Source organism: Tachysurus fulvidraco, chromosome 22 (genome assembly GCF_022655615.1).
Source record: "Tachysurus fulvidraco isolate hzauxx_2018 chromosome 22, HZAU_PFXX_2.0, whole genome shotgun sequence".
Lineage (NCBI taxonomy): Eukaryota > Metazoa > Chordata > Actinopteri > Siluriformes > Bagridae > Tachysurus > Tachysurus fulvidraco.
The window spans coordinates 5248442-5264043 of NC_062539.1; the positions used below are offsets into that span (position 1 = coordinate 5248442).

General features: G+C 36.0%; 1 long non-coding RNA gene across 2 annotated transcripts in view; it reads left to right on the forward strand.

The window, feature by feature from the left end:
* LOC113645309 overlaps positions 1-15602 on the forward strand; it is a 36006-nt gene that overhangs the window by 2964 nt on the left and 17440 nt on the right. The window contains exons 1-2 of one of the 2 annotated variants that reach the window (XR_003441194.2): positions 3385-3790; positions 10634-10697. This is a non-coding gene — a long non-coding RNA (uncharacterized LOC113645309). Of the gene's footprint in view, positions 1-3384; positions 3791-10633; positions 10698-15602 lie in introns of those variants that run through there. The other variant, XR_003441193.2, reaches the window with a different exon arrangement.

A 15602-nucleotide genomic window follows, 5' to 3' on the forward strand; every position in this document is an offset into this window, starting at 1 on the left:
TCTAATCTTAGACAGGATATCATTCTGATGGCAAAAAGGTCTGTAATTAAAAGAAAGAAAAAAGGAAAGTCAAAATAGTGCAAAACACCAAGAGAGAAATTGTTAATATAATTATAAGAGAAATTATTTATAGATTTATATTTATATTTATAATTTATATTTAAACATAAATTTAAAAAAATAAGAGAATTTTGAGACATTAATTAATTGCAATAATATATTTTGTTTTAACAATTTTTAATCATAATTTTTTTTATTTATATCCGAATATAGAAATATAGAAATTTGAAAAAGTTATATGTCATTGTATTTTATTGGCTACGGTTAATCTAATTACACATAGAAATACTTTTAAAAATTATATATACAGTATATAAATATAAACAAATTTAGATTGTTCTGTTTGCATTTTTTATTGTTTTCTATTAAACTGAAATATGATAGACAAGAAATGGTATTAGCTAGTGTGTGTGTGTGTGTGTGTGTGTGTGTGTGTGTGTGTGTGTGTGTGTGTGTGTGTGTGTGTGTGTGTGTGTGTGTGTGTGTGTGTGTGTGTGTTGTTAATTCATTTACACTTTACACTATTATATTATACCTATGGCATTATACTAAAATACATTTTTATTTAACTAAAGTTCAAACGATGTTCATTAGCTTGTAATTAACACTAAGTATCTGAACGTATTAATTTTTCCTCATATATACCACTTAGTGTGACTTACTCAAAGAAATAACTCAGGACAATAGGCTTACTGTACATCTATATTAAAAGTGATGCAACTGTACAAAATATTTTTATATAAGTGCTTTTTCTATTATAGTATAATAATTTATTTATAAATATGTACATATTTTGGATGTCAATATCTATTAATACACCACCAGTGTAATAACTACACACAATCTAGAATAAAATGTTATTAAATTAAAGTGCTATTGAATGTAAAATGAATTTTTAACAAACCATAAATGCATTGTTAGAGACTCTGTGTTTCTATGTGGCTTTTTTTGTATAGGAAATGCATGTGAGCTGAATGTGAGCACATGTCCACTGGTCAGCTGGAAAAAAAAGCCCTTTTTCATTTATAAAAAAAAAGAAAGAAAAAAGAAAAGGAAAATTAAAAAAGTAAAAAAGAAAAGAAATGTAAACAATATAAGAAATATGAACATCAGTCCAAAGTAATTTGTCTGAAGTTTGTGTATCATGATCAGAAGACCAGGGAATACTGATCAAGGTTACAGGTCAAGGGTATTGATTAGAAATAATAAAAGGCATGCAAAAACTTTATAGTCAAATTGTCTTTGTTGTAGATGAGTATATAGTATAAAAGACTCACATGTGGCATATAGAAAAATCACAACAGAAAAAAATATGCTCTTATTAACCTTATAGCTGACAAAAAGCTCTGCAAAACATAATACTTGATTTGTTTTTAAGTTTCTCTTGTACTTAATTTTGTGCAATTTCTCATCAATGCAGAGAATTTGTAAAACTGTACGAACACCAATATAGATAATAATATTTGCTCAGCCTACATTTACTTAATTGATTATAAGAAATGGAAGAAAATTCTGAGTCGAACAAAAGTGTTTAAAGGGTAAAAATCCTTTATAAAACTAGTTGCTCAGGATGTAATTACAGTACATTTCCAAGACATAGATGTGTAAATCGACCTTATGTAGTTAAGATAGAGTTCAATAACAAAACAGAGTACTGTACACGCAGAGTACACTTAATATATTCATTTTTTTTTCTTTTCAGATAAATTCAATATAATCTCAAACTATCTTGGCATTAGAGATTTCGTTAAGGGTTTCTTGGTTAATTAATGGCTCCTACAGGAGCCAGTTTTGCAGGGTTTTCCATTTTTCCAAATAAGGAATGTTTTCGATAGAATTCCTGAGAATTCTCTCTCTCTCTCTCTCTCTCTCTCTCTCTCTCTCTCTCTCTCTCTCTCTCTCCATCCTCTCTTTCTCTCTCTGTCCCTCTCTCTCTCGCTCTCTCTTTCTCTCTCTCTCCCTGCCTCTCTCTCCTCCCCCGCAGTTCGTGGATTGTCCGTTCATCATTAAAAATACAAATCGCATGTTATAATGTGTGATTGTAGTGGAAAACGAAAATATTGAAACCAGGCTAATTTGCGGGAACAAATAAACTATAGTAGAAAGAAAAACGTTATTTAATTCATTGAAACTCATTAATATTTTTATCCGATAAATTGTGTTCCTAATAAGACCATGAAGACAGTCCCAAAACGAATACAATAAATAAATAGAATAAAATCCAATACACGATGTTTATTATGTGTGTTTATATATATATATATATATATATATATATATATATATATATATATATATATATATATATATATATATATATATATATAAACACACATAAACACACACATAGATAGAACAGCATTTTTTCCATCATAACAAGTAGTCTTAAAACACCGAACTGATTGTGAATATAAAATAAACAGCACGTCAATGCAAAAGAAAAAAAAAACAGAATATTCACGTTGATGCATAAACAAGACAGAAAACTAGGCAATATATTTATTTAGTCAAACGGATTATGTCCTTGCATTGTGTCCGAAATGGCTTCCTGTTTTCCATTCCTTAAAAAAAAGAGAAAAAGTACAAGTCAGAATGTTATCGACATGCATTGCATGCTCTGAATGACAGGGTTTCGACACAATATCTGCAGTGAACTCAATGCACTGTAGTCTACATACCTGATATAGAGCTTTCATACCTGAGTTACAGCTTAAAAACATTACATTAGCTAATGCAATATAAAGAGTATACTGTTTGGTATTGGTGAAATTTGAATTGTATTGGATCATCAGCAAACGCAAGGTATAGAGATTTTGCCCGTGCTTGATAAGGTTTGCTCACGAGAAGCCTATAGTTCACCCATTTCACTCGTTTATTAAACATAGCAGATAGGTTTGTGGCAATCAAACCGATATATTTTCTGGATTTGCATGGAAAAGGAATAAAAATGGCACAGAAATGTTATTTTGAATAAACGTCAACAATTAGTGAAAAATGTGTTTAAAAAAAATTCGTTATTGGTCATTAGATTCAATTAACAGTCTCCATTTTGTCCTCCCGGATGAAAATCGAGAGTATTGTGCATTTAAAGAACATTTTGTCCCCACCCCCACATCTCTCTCTCTCTCTCTCTCTCTCTCTCTCTCTCTCTCTCTCTCTCTCTCACACACACACACACACACACACACACACACACACACACACACACACACACACACACACACACACACACACACACACACACACACACACACACACACACACACACACACACACACACACACACACACACACACACACACACACACACACATCCATCCCTCGCGCGCTCCTACGTCATTCTCTCGCGTTCTCTCCTTCTCTCCTCTCTCGCACTCTCTCACCCTCACGCTCATCTCTCCCTCGTCACTTTCGCTTGATTTTATACAATTAAGAGAACACAAAGCGCATTAATTAACCGGAAGGAAACAGGTATAGTCTGGAAAAGCCTTTAAAGGTGTTTAGAGTAAAAAAAAAAAGGCTAAATTATTTAATCCGTCGTGGTCACTCGGATTGCCCTGGACACGGATAAGCTAAACCTGGGGTATGAAAGGAACAAGTCACATAAGGCTTGTGACATTATGCTAAAAGTATTATTTAGTGGGAGTGTATGGGGTTTTGATGTAGCCTCTCTGAACATAGTGGGTGGACTCACTCTAGCTAACTTCTTTCCTCTCGACTCGAGGTCAAGGTGAGCACTTTTTCTTTATTTCCCTATGTTAATAATGTCATATAGACAATGTCAGTGTTGTCGTGTAGGTTGTTTTGAGCATGCATTTTAAAAGCTTTTGGATAGATTATTCTAGTACAAAAAAAAAGAACCTTTTAACTCGTATAGACAATAATACATACAGCTTGTTATTTAATCTTATAGGATGTTTTACTAGGAGTTAGTCTTTGTCTTCCAGTGCTAAAGGATTAATTTGCAAGGGTTTAGTCATAGTCTAAAATGTATGCTTCTCAAATGGGTCCACGTTGAATAGAGATGCAGTACATTTAACAGGCTGCAGGAAATCGATGCAGAAAAAAATCAAATAATTGATTTTTAAAGCACTGAAATGATCAGCCTAGTATTTTTAACTAAAAATGAGGAAATTGTGAGAAATGCACATTTAATTCTGAAGAACTGGAGCATTTAGGAATTTTATGTTTTGATGAGATTTTTTTTTTTTTTACCCTGATGTGAAAATATGAATGGTTCGTGCAGGGAACCATTTGGGATGCAGTCATATTTGTTTCAGTTCCATAGGACAAATGGGTGATTTGCAATATAAATAGGCTTTTCAGGCTTTAATAGGCGATGAGGAGCGCACGGGCCTGGGAAAATGGGGCGGGGCCAGACTTTCTCGCGCAGACAGTATTCATATGCTAATGAGGAACAGCGCGCGCTGTTGAACTTGATGTTGACTTCTTTCTTTGCGGGGTTAATGTTTTTTTTTCTCGGTCACTTGTTTGTGGGAAGATTTTTTTTCTTAGGCTTTTCTATTTAGAGAGAGGTTTTTTTTCAGGGGATTAATGTGAATTATTTGAGGGGTTTCTTTTATTTTATAATGAAGAAGGTTTTTAATCAGTATGTCTAGAATAATTTCTATGTGTTTTCTTAGCCTATATAATTCTGAAAACTGCTCATATTTACAATTGTTACCGTTTATGCTTTGATGTATTATTGTGCTTTGTATGAAATGAAATATCTAATTAGTAATTGATTTGTGTATTATTTATAAAATGCCAAACGACTTGAACATGACCACTGTTAAATAGGTCTACAAAGCAACAAGTGCTATAAGCCCTAAAACCCTATAATAGTTACAAGTAAATAACATTTAAAAAGAAAATACTTCCCAAATAATTCTTCATAGCAAGAAATATTTAAGGTTTGGAGAAAACTGAAATTGCTTATTGTTTGGAGATTGACCTTTATAGTATACTTTCTGTCGTAATAAACCTAACAATTTAATTTATTTCAATTATCTCTTTTGTTCTACATTTAATTTCTACCTTAATTATCATATTATCGAAATTATGAAACTAAAAATAAAGGTACAACAAACTAGAAGTCAAATACCCAACCTCAGAAAACAATAAATATAATAATACATTGCCTAAAACCAAATAAATAAATTGATATGTAGCTCTACATTTATGTTTTTATGATCTATGATACCAACAAATTTTAATGTATTCTCTCTCTCTCTCTCTCTCTCTCTCTCTCTCTCTCTCTCTCTCTCTCTCTCTCTCTCTCTCTCTCTCTCTCACACACACACACACACACACACACACACACACACACACACACACTCACACACACACACACACACACACACACACACACACACACACACACACACACACACACACACACACACACACACGCACGCACGCACGCACATATTAACAGAGCGTTTCAGCACCGAGGACAGGGAGACACAGCGGTACAGTGAGACAGAAAGAAACACGGGTTTCCGGTCCTTTAGTTCAATTACAGCATTACACACAATGTCTTTTCACTCTTTTATTAGCCTCCGTAAACGTAGAGCTTTACAAACATCCACTTCCAAGAATTTTTGTTGAGACCTTTTTAATGACTACATGTGATAGACATCAACAGGTAGAATAGGGAATATTTTATTATTATTTTAATACTTTTTTATTATTATTATTATTATTATTATTATTATTATTATTATTATTATTATTATTACAGGCCTATTCTTTCACGTCTTAAGAAATAAAAAGATAGCACACATTTTGGCAGTGTTCAGTGTACATTTTCTGATTAACTCAATTCAAGCATATTTTGCTTTAATCTTCTACTATAATGTAAAATTTCTTTTTTTTAAAAAAACTTCTTTTAAAAATGTTTAAAATCAATAAAACCTTCCAAATCTATAAAATCGATATTACTAAAATATATTAGATGTACTGTCATGAGGCCCACAGAAGTATCAGATTATATCATATTAATATTAGTATTATTTTGTGATGTACATTAATACAGTAAAGAGTTAATGATAAATATATGTTGGTATATTTTAGTGAATTACAATTTTAACCAAAAGCTTAGATTGACAAATATATGGATGACGGAGGAAATTTTTGTTCAACTAATATGAGGATTGGAAATAAAATCTGGACATAAAAATGGCAGAGTAAGTTATAAAGCCGTTCACTCTCTGTGTACTTTTGTATAGTGTGTACTATTTGTATACACACACGCGCGCGCGCACGTTCACACACACACACACACACACACACACACACACACACACACACACACACACACACACACACACACACACACACCAAATTGAAAAGTAACTATATATTCTTAAACATATCTCTTGGCGTCACAGAAATTCTCACTAAATCTACAATTAAATATATTTTCAATTCAACAAAGAGATTGTAAACGCGGTTTTAAAATGTACCTTGATCGAAAAAAAAGCCTTCATTTAAAATTGCGTCATTCTGCGACGTTGTGCTAGTAATATTTTTATCGTCATAAATGAATCGCTTTGCAACATAAAACGATGGTGAATATGTATGTAACCAGCATTAGCCTATATGTTCCAGATTACAATGTTCAATGTTTACTAAGGCCTGAGCAGGACTGGGTCTGAAGCTCAACAGGACTGATTAATGATTCTGAATAAATGCCACTTTTCTGAATACTCCTGTATCCCTTCCTACAGTATTCAAAGACATCCGGTTGCACACAAATGTAGAGCTAATTTAACGATGTAGACTTGTGTTTGTATTCCTGAGTAGCACCCCCGTTTTCTTTGCCCTGTGGTACGTTCCATACTGTAAATTATAGGCATGCAGCCATGGAGAATGCCATTACGAAGGCAGGCATCCGGACTGTGTGAATGCTTGTGTGATTTAAAGTAGGCTTGCATATTTAAAGATTAATACAGTTTTAGATCCTGTCTTTTCCACTGGAAATGCAGGATGTTTGGTAAAAGGAAGAATAACCTAGAAATATTTATATATTGTGAATTATAACAGGGTATAAGATATGTGAAAACAAATTAAGAAGATTTGTTTTTAAATAATTATTTGTCTCTTAAATTGTCTTTTGGACTGAGACATTGTAGCTACGTGGTGTCAATTCAGCACTGGGGATTTTGCATTGGGTTTATAAGGCGGTTTGGTTTTATATTGATTATATTTTCCAGTAAATATATAAGTCCAGAAATACAGTCAGTATTATTTCCAGCTAATCATTTTGTAGTCAATTTATTGTTGTGATAATGGCCACTAGTAATGTTGATTTTTAATGTTGATCCTATATAGCCTATAGACCGAAAATTGGTGAATACTTTTTTACTATTATTATTTGTATTTTACTATCATTAGTTTATTAGAAGCGGGTCACTTTCAATTTAGTGTAATGTAAAGTGCTTTGTTAAGCGTATCTGTGTGTGTGTGTGTGTGTGTGTGTGTGTGTGTGTGTGTGTGTGTGTGTGTGTGTGTGTGTGTGTGTGTGTGTGTGTGTGTGTGTGTGTGTGTGTGTGTGTGTGTGTGTGTGTGTGTGTGAGAGAGAGAGAGAGAGAGAGAGAGAGAGAGAGAGAGAGAGAGAGAGAGAGAGAGAGAGAGAGAAGAGGCGGGGACACAGGGACCAAGGACAGCAGTGGTGAGAGCGCTCGCTCTGCTTCCTCCACTCGATCCCGGTAGTCTGTATATGTTTGTGTGCGTGTATTGTGTGCGTGTATGTGTGTGAGTGTTTTCTATCTCACGCACAACGACATAATTTGTTACTGAGACAAGCTCGAATACAGAGACATTCTGCTTTTGCCAGCTCGTTGATGAGGATTACGCGGATTTTGCGCATTTGGCGCTATACTGAGAGGTGCGTACGTAATCGGAGAGGTTGTATAGTTTGTGATACTAAAGTATGACTCATTGACGAATGAATGCAATGCAAGTGGTTCAGTGTACTGGTCAAATTGTATGATACGGGTGATAATAACGGTAGCTTTGCCAACTTTGTGTGTGTAGTAGTAGTGTTCGACTTTTTTGATCGGTGTAGTATTTTATATGAAATTCTGTACTGATCCTGTATATAGTTAGAATTGTTGTTGAAACTGAAAACTATCCAGTTAAATTGTACGAGCACACGCTTTTTTGCTCTGGCATCACTAGAGTGACAGGCGAAAAGGTCATGATGTGCTTAACTCGGTCTCTCTCTCTCTCTCTCTCTCTCTCTCTCTCTCTCTCTCTCTCTCTCTCTCTCTCTCTCTCTTAAATACAAAGCTAGGTGTGTGCGTGTATTCGTTCGCGCGTACCATCGAGCCATAGCACTGTCTTAATAAAAAAAACTTTTGTGGTGCATGTCTGCAAATTTAAAATTCAGTTATATATTATTGTATGTATAATAAACAGTTCTCGCGCGCACGCACACACACACACACACACACACACACACACACACACACACACACACACACACACACACACACAGCGAGTGCAATGGCACCATGTGACCACGGCATAGGCGGCCTCGGGAGCGCAGCGGCCCCTTTAAGACGCACGGATTAGTTTTTCTCTTTGGTTATCTAGCTGTATGAGTTTATGAAATATCATAAAGCTAGAGAACCGAATGTAGAAACTAATTCCACCTACTTCGACATCTGCCGACAGAGGGGCCGCGCGCAAACCGTGGAGATTTACCGGGGAAGGCGGGGGCGGGGGGAGAATCGACATGCTGCGCGAGATTCCCCCTTGCTCGTTAAGGTGCTTGGTAGAGAAGTGAATTCTTCTGTTTGTGATATTTATGAGTAGGTTTGTGCTACATATGTAAAATATGTGATTGCGTAGGTTTTCTGATAAGATGTACAACCAGAGTACGAAGGAAGAAGCCATGTATGTGAAAACGGTGGCGCCAGCCTGTATGGTTGATGCTGCTCGTTAAATCACGCGCGCTTGTGAAGGCCAGTTGATCATCCAAGACAGTACGGTTTGTTGTGTTGTGTTTCATTCCGTTTTTGTTTTACGGTCGATCTTTTTTTATGCGCGGCGTTGACTCCGTTACGTGGTGAGATGGTCTCGAAGCGCACGGCGTCGACGGATTGGTCTGCGCATGAGAGTCACGTGGGTTTCCAAAAGCAGCGCGTTTGTTTGGCGTGTTGTTGATGGAAAGGGTGATCAGAACCTGACGTGAGCAAAGGAACGAGAGAAATGTCCATGAGACCGTGGCTCATTTAGGTGTGTAGTGCTGAATGGACAGCGACCTACACGGGTTATTATTATTATATTAATATTCCTATTTTAATGTTTCCATGGGACTCATTTTGGTTCATTATTATTGGTGGTTGTAATTAGTTCTGTACAATATTGTTCTGACTTATGAGTCTTCTAAACGACAAAGGAGCAGTGTGTATTTTGCAGCATTAAGATAACATTCCATATTATCAAAGATTATATTCTTTTTATAGGTTTGTCTGTTCAAATAATTGGAAATATAAACTAGGTGAAAACATAGTGCTTGTTGGGTGAAAGAGCTTAACTGTCTGCTAGAATTTGTTCAAATTCCTACTGTCCGTTTTCCCAAACCCTTCTTCGTTTAGATTAGAAGAAGGGTTTGGGAAAATAGATTAGAGACTAATCTATTATTTTCTATCAGAAAAGTGGAAATAAGGAAATTCTTATAGCTTGTTAAAAAATGTAGAGTAGTACTCTACTGAATTATTATATGCAGCTACATAAGTACATCTATACACTTTCTTTATAGAGCCTGCATTACATTATTCCCATTTAACCCAGCATCACAGTTTATATTCTATGCATTTAATGTATGACTGAAATATTAGTAAATATTAGTTCGAGGTCATCTTGCAGTCCAGACATTCACTCTCACCTGCATTCACCTGAATCCACAAAGCTACTTGAAATCAGTTTAACAGTGCGGTATAAAAGGGATGGTATACCTTTAACTACAAAAGATTTTATTTGTTTTCAAATTTGTGTGAAGTCAACTACATTAAGTACGATTTATAATAGCAGGATCATTATCTTAGAACAACATTCAGAGTGTACTGGAAAAGTGCGTGAGATGGTGGCATACGGAGATCTGTAATAATATACTGTTGTAGAGTTTAATTTCATAAGTGTTTCATAAGCACTAATATAACCTTTATATATTCCTGAAGTGCAAGAATACCAACTTGTTCAGACACCTTAAAACTTTTTATTCAGGGTCACTTATTCTATATGTGTATTTTTGGGCATGTTTTTGGGATGTCATAATGTGGAGAGCATGTGGGTGTGTAAAATCAATGCAGAACTGAAAAATATTTTTGCTTCCCTTAAAATAATAAAGTATATATATTTTGACATTATGTATAGGATGAGGTCCAGTATTAGCACCAGTAAGGGATATTATGTATTTTTCAGGATCACTATCTACACTATCTATCACTACAATTTATATATTAAAAAGTCTTTAAAACAGTTATAACCACATTCAACTATATACTGATGAACTTTAATTACATCTTAACCATATTAACATGTATTCTTCCTGTGGTTTTAGTTTTGTTGCCATGTCAAGAAGATAATTTCTCTCCTGCTTGAATGGGCTCAACACTGCATAAAAGGTAAAAACAATCTACTCAATAATGACTGGATTACTTTGGATAATATGAGTGTTGTGTTTGTGTTTGTGTTTGAATCTACAGCTAACTGACTATAAAGCGTTACACCTTTATTAAAGCACAGAGCCTTAGTCCTTACTACAGAGATTAATCCATTTACTGTGTTATGTTTTAAATGTATTTATAATTCTACCAAAATTCACTCAACATGTCTTGAGTTACAGCTGTTTAATCTGGTATGAGGTCATATGATTGAAAAATTAAAATAAGAATCTGCACAATGAAAATTGTATGAAAAATTATTATTAGAAGGAGGACTTAGCTGTTGTTGTTTAGCACATAATTCAGTTAAAGTCCAGTGGCATCCCTTCAACTTTTTATCCAAACTTTCTATGAGATTAGTTTGTCAAAGTTTGAACAAATATCAATAGCGATGAAAAATTTACCCATCAAATCAGTTGCTTTAATTATTTCCAGAAGCAATTCTAACCTATTTGCAATGTTCTCAGGGGTCTAAGCATTTCTCCGTCAGAAGCATCAATATCCATCACATGATTTTCAAACATTCCAGGCTGCACAATCAAGTTTTTTGTCTCCACCTCTTTTATTTGTTTCTATTTTTTACAATTACTGATGCTGAATTGTTCATAGTGCTACAGTTATTTGTATGAGCCCAGCGTCAGAGGTCTTACAGACCAAAACTGCTTCAGAAATAAGACAAATATTAGTTCTGCCACCTGATTTGAGGAAGAAGTACTTTGTTGTTTATCTCTCATCTCTCACTCGGTTTCTCTCTCTCTCTCTCTCTCTCTCTCTCTCTCCCTCTCTCTCTCTCTCTCTTAAAATGCAAGCAAATTGTAATCAGTTCTACATGAATGTTTTTAAGAGTTTTCTTGGTGTTTATATTTCAATCTGTATGAATTTGCAGTGTCTAGACATCTCCTAGACCTGGACTTCACACATTTTCACATTTGTACAGTGATTATATTTAGGACTAGCTGTGAGGTTATCACTTGAAGACTTTCATATAACAGAACCACAGCACAAGTTATATGGTAGAACAAGCATCACAGTGAACACTCTCTCTACCATGATCTGAACTGCACTGTGTTTATTGGGAAACTTTGTCCCGTTTAATTTTAACACTGCCTGTAAATTTTGCAGGATATCAGACTAACCTTGCACACAAGATTTCTGAGCTGAAATATTGTCATAAAGCATACATGTTCTATAACCCAAAGTGGATTTCAGACTGTAATATATAGATATTACAGTCCCTACCTAAACAGTTATAGTCCTTCAGCATTTATTTCCAACTTAAGGAAACTGTCATCCAACTTCAAGTTACTACTCGAAATATTTCTTGGTGGAAATATTATCCAGGGACAAGTTACCCAGGGACAAGTTACCCAGGGACAAGTTACCCAGGGACAAGTTACCCAGGGACAAGGTTAAGGTTAACTATAAGGTTAAGGTTAACTGTTTGTATATTTTCTTTCAAGTATAAAATGATTTTAGTATGAAATCAAACCACATCACTTGTCATCTGATGCTAAATCTGAACCACTGTAGCTGATAATTCTGTCTAGGAGCAAACTGCATTTCTTGTAACTATACCCATGATTACATCCCTTTATGATCCACAGAGTTTAGCAATAATAAAACATTTTGTAGTGAAACAGAGTTTAACAAGCTTGGAGGCACTCTATAAATTCAGTTTACAAACAGGCATTCAACAGGCCACACAATATCCATAAAGTTTTAGCTGGTTTTGAATTAATGGCTTATAAAAAATACAGTGGGTCTATTTCAAAGCAGAATATGCTGAATAAAAACGCCAAATCTGGCTCTAAAGCATGGTCATATTTTACACTTGTGAAGTATATAATTTGGAATGGGATAGGAAGATGTCTGACTGGTCCAGAGGTTTTTCTCCACCCCAAGCTTTGTATGCATATGATATGCTGCAGCTCTGCTCTCATGATTTAAATTATGCCCTCAACATTATGAGGTGTGAGAGGAAATAAATCTCTCTAAATGAATTTGGTGAATGGTGAAGTGCTGGTGTGGGAGGGTGTACAGCAGGGTGCCTACTGTGGAACAGAAGGGGGCTAATTTCACCTCACACCCACTGCTCCTCTGGGGAAAGATGCTACAATTTTTTTTTGTTTATCCCTTTGTAATTTCACACTTCTTTTAAAGTATATGAAAAAGCACAGAGTTAAAATGAAGTCCTGAAAGTGAAATTCCAGATAGCAAACATTCCAGATATAGCTGTAATTGAATTCAAAATAAAAGTGTCTGGTGTGTAAGTAAAGGAAAAAAATGAGAAAAAGAAAAGTAGCCTATTTAAAGTGCAGTGTTGTTTAGCAGCGGCAGGCTTAGCTGGAGGAGGCTGGCCTCTTTAACATTTCTATGCAAACTAGAGCTTGAATAATGAGATGTATTTATGAAGGCCGATGAGCGAAGGAGGAAGGGGGGATTATTGAAAGGGAGCAGACTGGAGGCTGAATGGAAAAAATGGGGGTGAAGGATGGGGGGAAGACGGGAGACGGGGGCAAGGGCGCATTTGGGCCTCTGCTGGTGGGGTGCAGAGGGAGAAGCAGCTGTGAAAAGAGTGGAGCCCTTTTTCCCACGCCCAGCGAGATGCGAAACAGTCGCACAGCCTGTAAGGGTCAAATCACAATTCTAATATATACGTGGAGCAAAAGAGAATATCGAAGCCGTGCAAATTAACGAGCTGTCTGAGGGATGAAGAGTGAGACAGAAAGCATGGTTAGTGACAGACACCTGCCTCTGTCAGACAACTAATACAAGGCCTTAAGCATAAAAATGATCAAACAAAAAATTATTTAGATCCTATTTTAAATATTGGATAAACAGTAATATATGTTTGCTGATAAGTAAACAAATGAATGTTTTATTCAAATGCATGTATTTAGCTTTTCTCATTAGTCCAGTCTACAGCTAAACTTGGCCTTGTACATGGGCTGTGTGTGTGTTTGGGGGTGGAGGGGTGAGACAGACTGATCTAGTGAGACAGAAAGCACAAACTAGCACAAGGGGGCCGGCTCTGTTAGTGGAACTCATAGCAACTTAGCTGGAATGCCTTTCTGAGGAGCGCTGAATAACATCTGTGATCTATGTCCATAATCTGTGGCCAATAGAGGGTGTGTGCATGTGTGAAAGACAGAGATGGGGTCAGCAAGGGAGTAGTTTTCAAATCTGAGAATTTTTATTTAGCCATCGTTAAATGTGAAGAGATGTAGGACTGACAGCATGACAATGTGCTTTAGAATAATGAGCTCATTCAATCCTAGATGGGGGGAAAAAAACAGACTAGTTTTTGGGAAAGACGATCAGAAATGATTGCAATGACATTTTTTTCCCCCTTACAGTATAAACACAACCGGAATCATTTTTAGCTGTGTACTGCTCATATAAAGTAAACATAGTAGATGTCTAATATGTAATAATTGTTATAATATGTAATAATTTCTATAAATCGTACATTTAGATATAAAGCATCAATTTTTCGAAGGTCAGAGTGTGTTCCTAGTCAGAAACCTTCATGAAGACATAATGAAGACATGAAGACATAATGTCTGGCTAAAATATACAAATATAAATTCCAATCACTGGGAAAATGTTCTTTTCATAGAAACAAGCACAACGTGGTTTAAAGTGCTGCAAGCTAATGTGAAGTGAATTTAGTAAGATCATTTTTGTCCTAAGTAACATTTTCACTGTGGAGTGTGGAGAACATCCTGTTCAGATCCTATAATATGACACCTGGTCTGTTGTTGTCACAGTATACTTTATCACACACAATATCATAAGACGTTGTAAGAAGTGGTGTACTGAATCCTAATATGTGTCTTTTAGTCAACACAGCTAGATCATCCTCACTTCTGTATCCACCGGGAACGTATCAGCATCTGTATAAAACATCAGTAACTTCCTCTCAGTCTTTATCTGGCACATTTATTGCTTTGTACTGTCAACCTGCTGAATTAGAAGTACATCCACTGTTGCATTCTATCAAGGGTGCCTCGTAAATGTGCTGCTGAAAGCTTAAAAAGCTTCTCTGTCCTTTTTGATTCACTGACGCTTCCGTATTAGCATAATGCAGTCGTCATTAGTGTTAAAGCTAGGCCTCGGGCAGCGTTCGCGCTCAGAGCTTTTCACCACAGTTCCCCCTGTAGAACACACTCGCAGCCGTGTCACGCTCAATTAGCTCCCCCATGCCTTGTTTACCCTTCTACAAGTTCCTGGAAATCTCAAAGACACAAGCCCATCTTTTGAGTTAATACAAGCCAGCGTGTAGCGTCTGCCTCACCCTACCTCCTCTCTATCTTCTCTCTCCAAATTCAAATGGAAATGAAGAACAGGAGGACTCCCTCTAATTAGTTCAATGTGAGGATGTTTAGTGCGAATCAGTGCATGCTTTGTGTGGGAATGTATAGAATGTTAAAACGGCGAGCGGATCGAGCGTACAGCCTCCAGGTTGAATAGCCCTTCTCTCTAGGCTTTTGAGAGAAAATGAGGCGAAGAGGGGATACTGGTAACGATTTCACAGGCGCAGGTGATTCCCATGCTCTGGGAGCTTTTGTCTATACAGAGCTAGATAAACAAAGCAGCAGCATACATTAATGTGTTTGTTTTTGACGATAGATCAGAGAGTGGGTAGTGCTGGGAAAACTAGACAGAACTACACTGTAGGACCACCTGGCATCTAACACCGTAATGCACCATAAGTTATAGCAGCTCTATAGAACATACAATATAGCCCTGTTTAAATTTATCGTGGGAACTGTCTCAAGAATAACGACTCATAACACACTTCATGGCAAGACCTCGTTTAATTGTACTAGCTACTAAACCATATGGTGTATGTCAACCACTTTC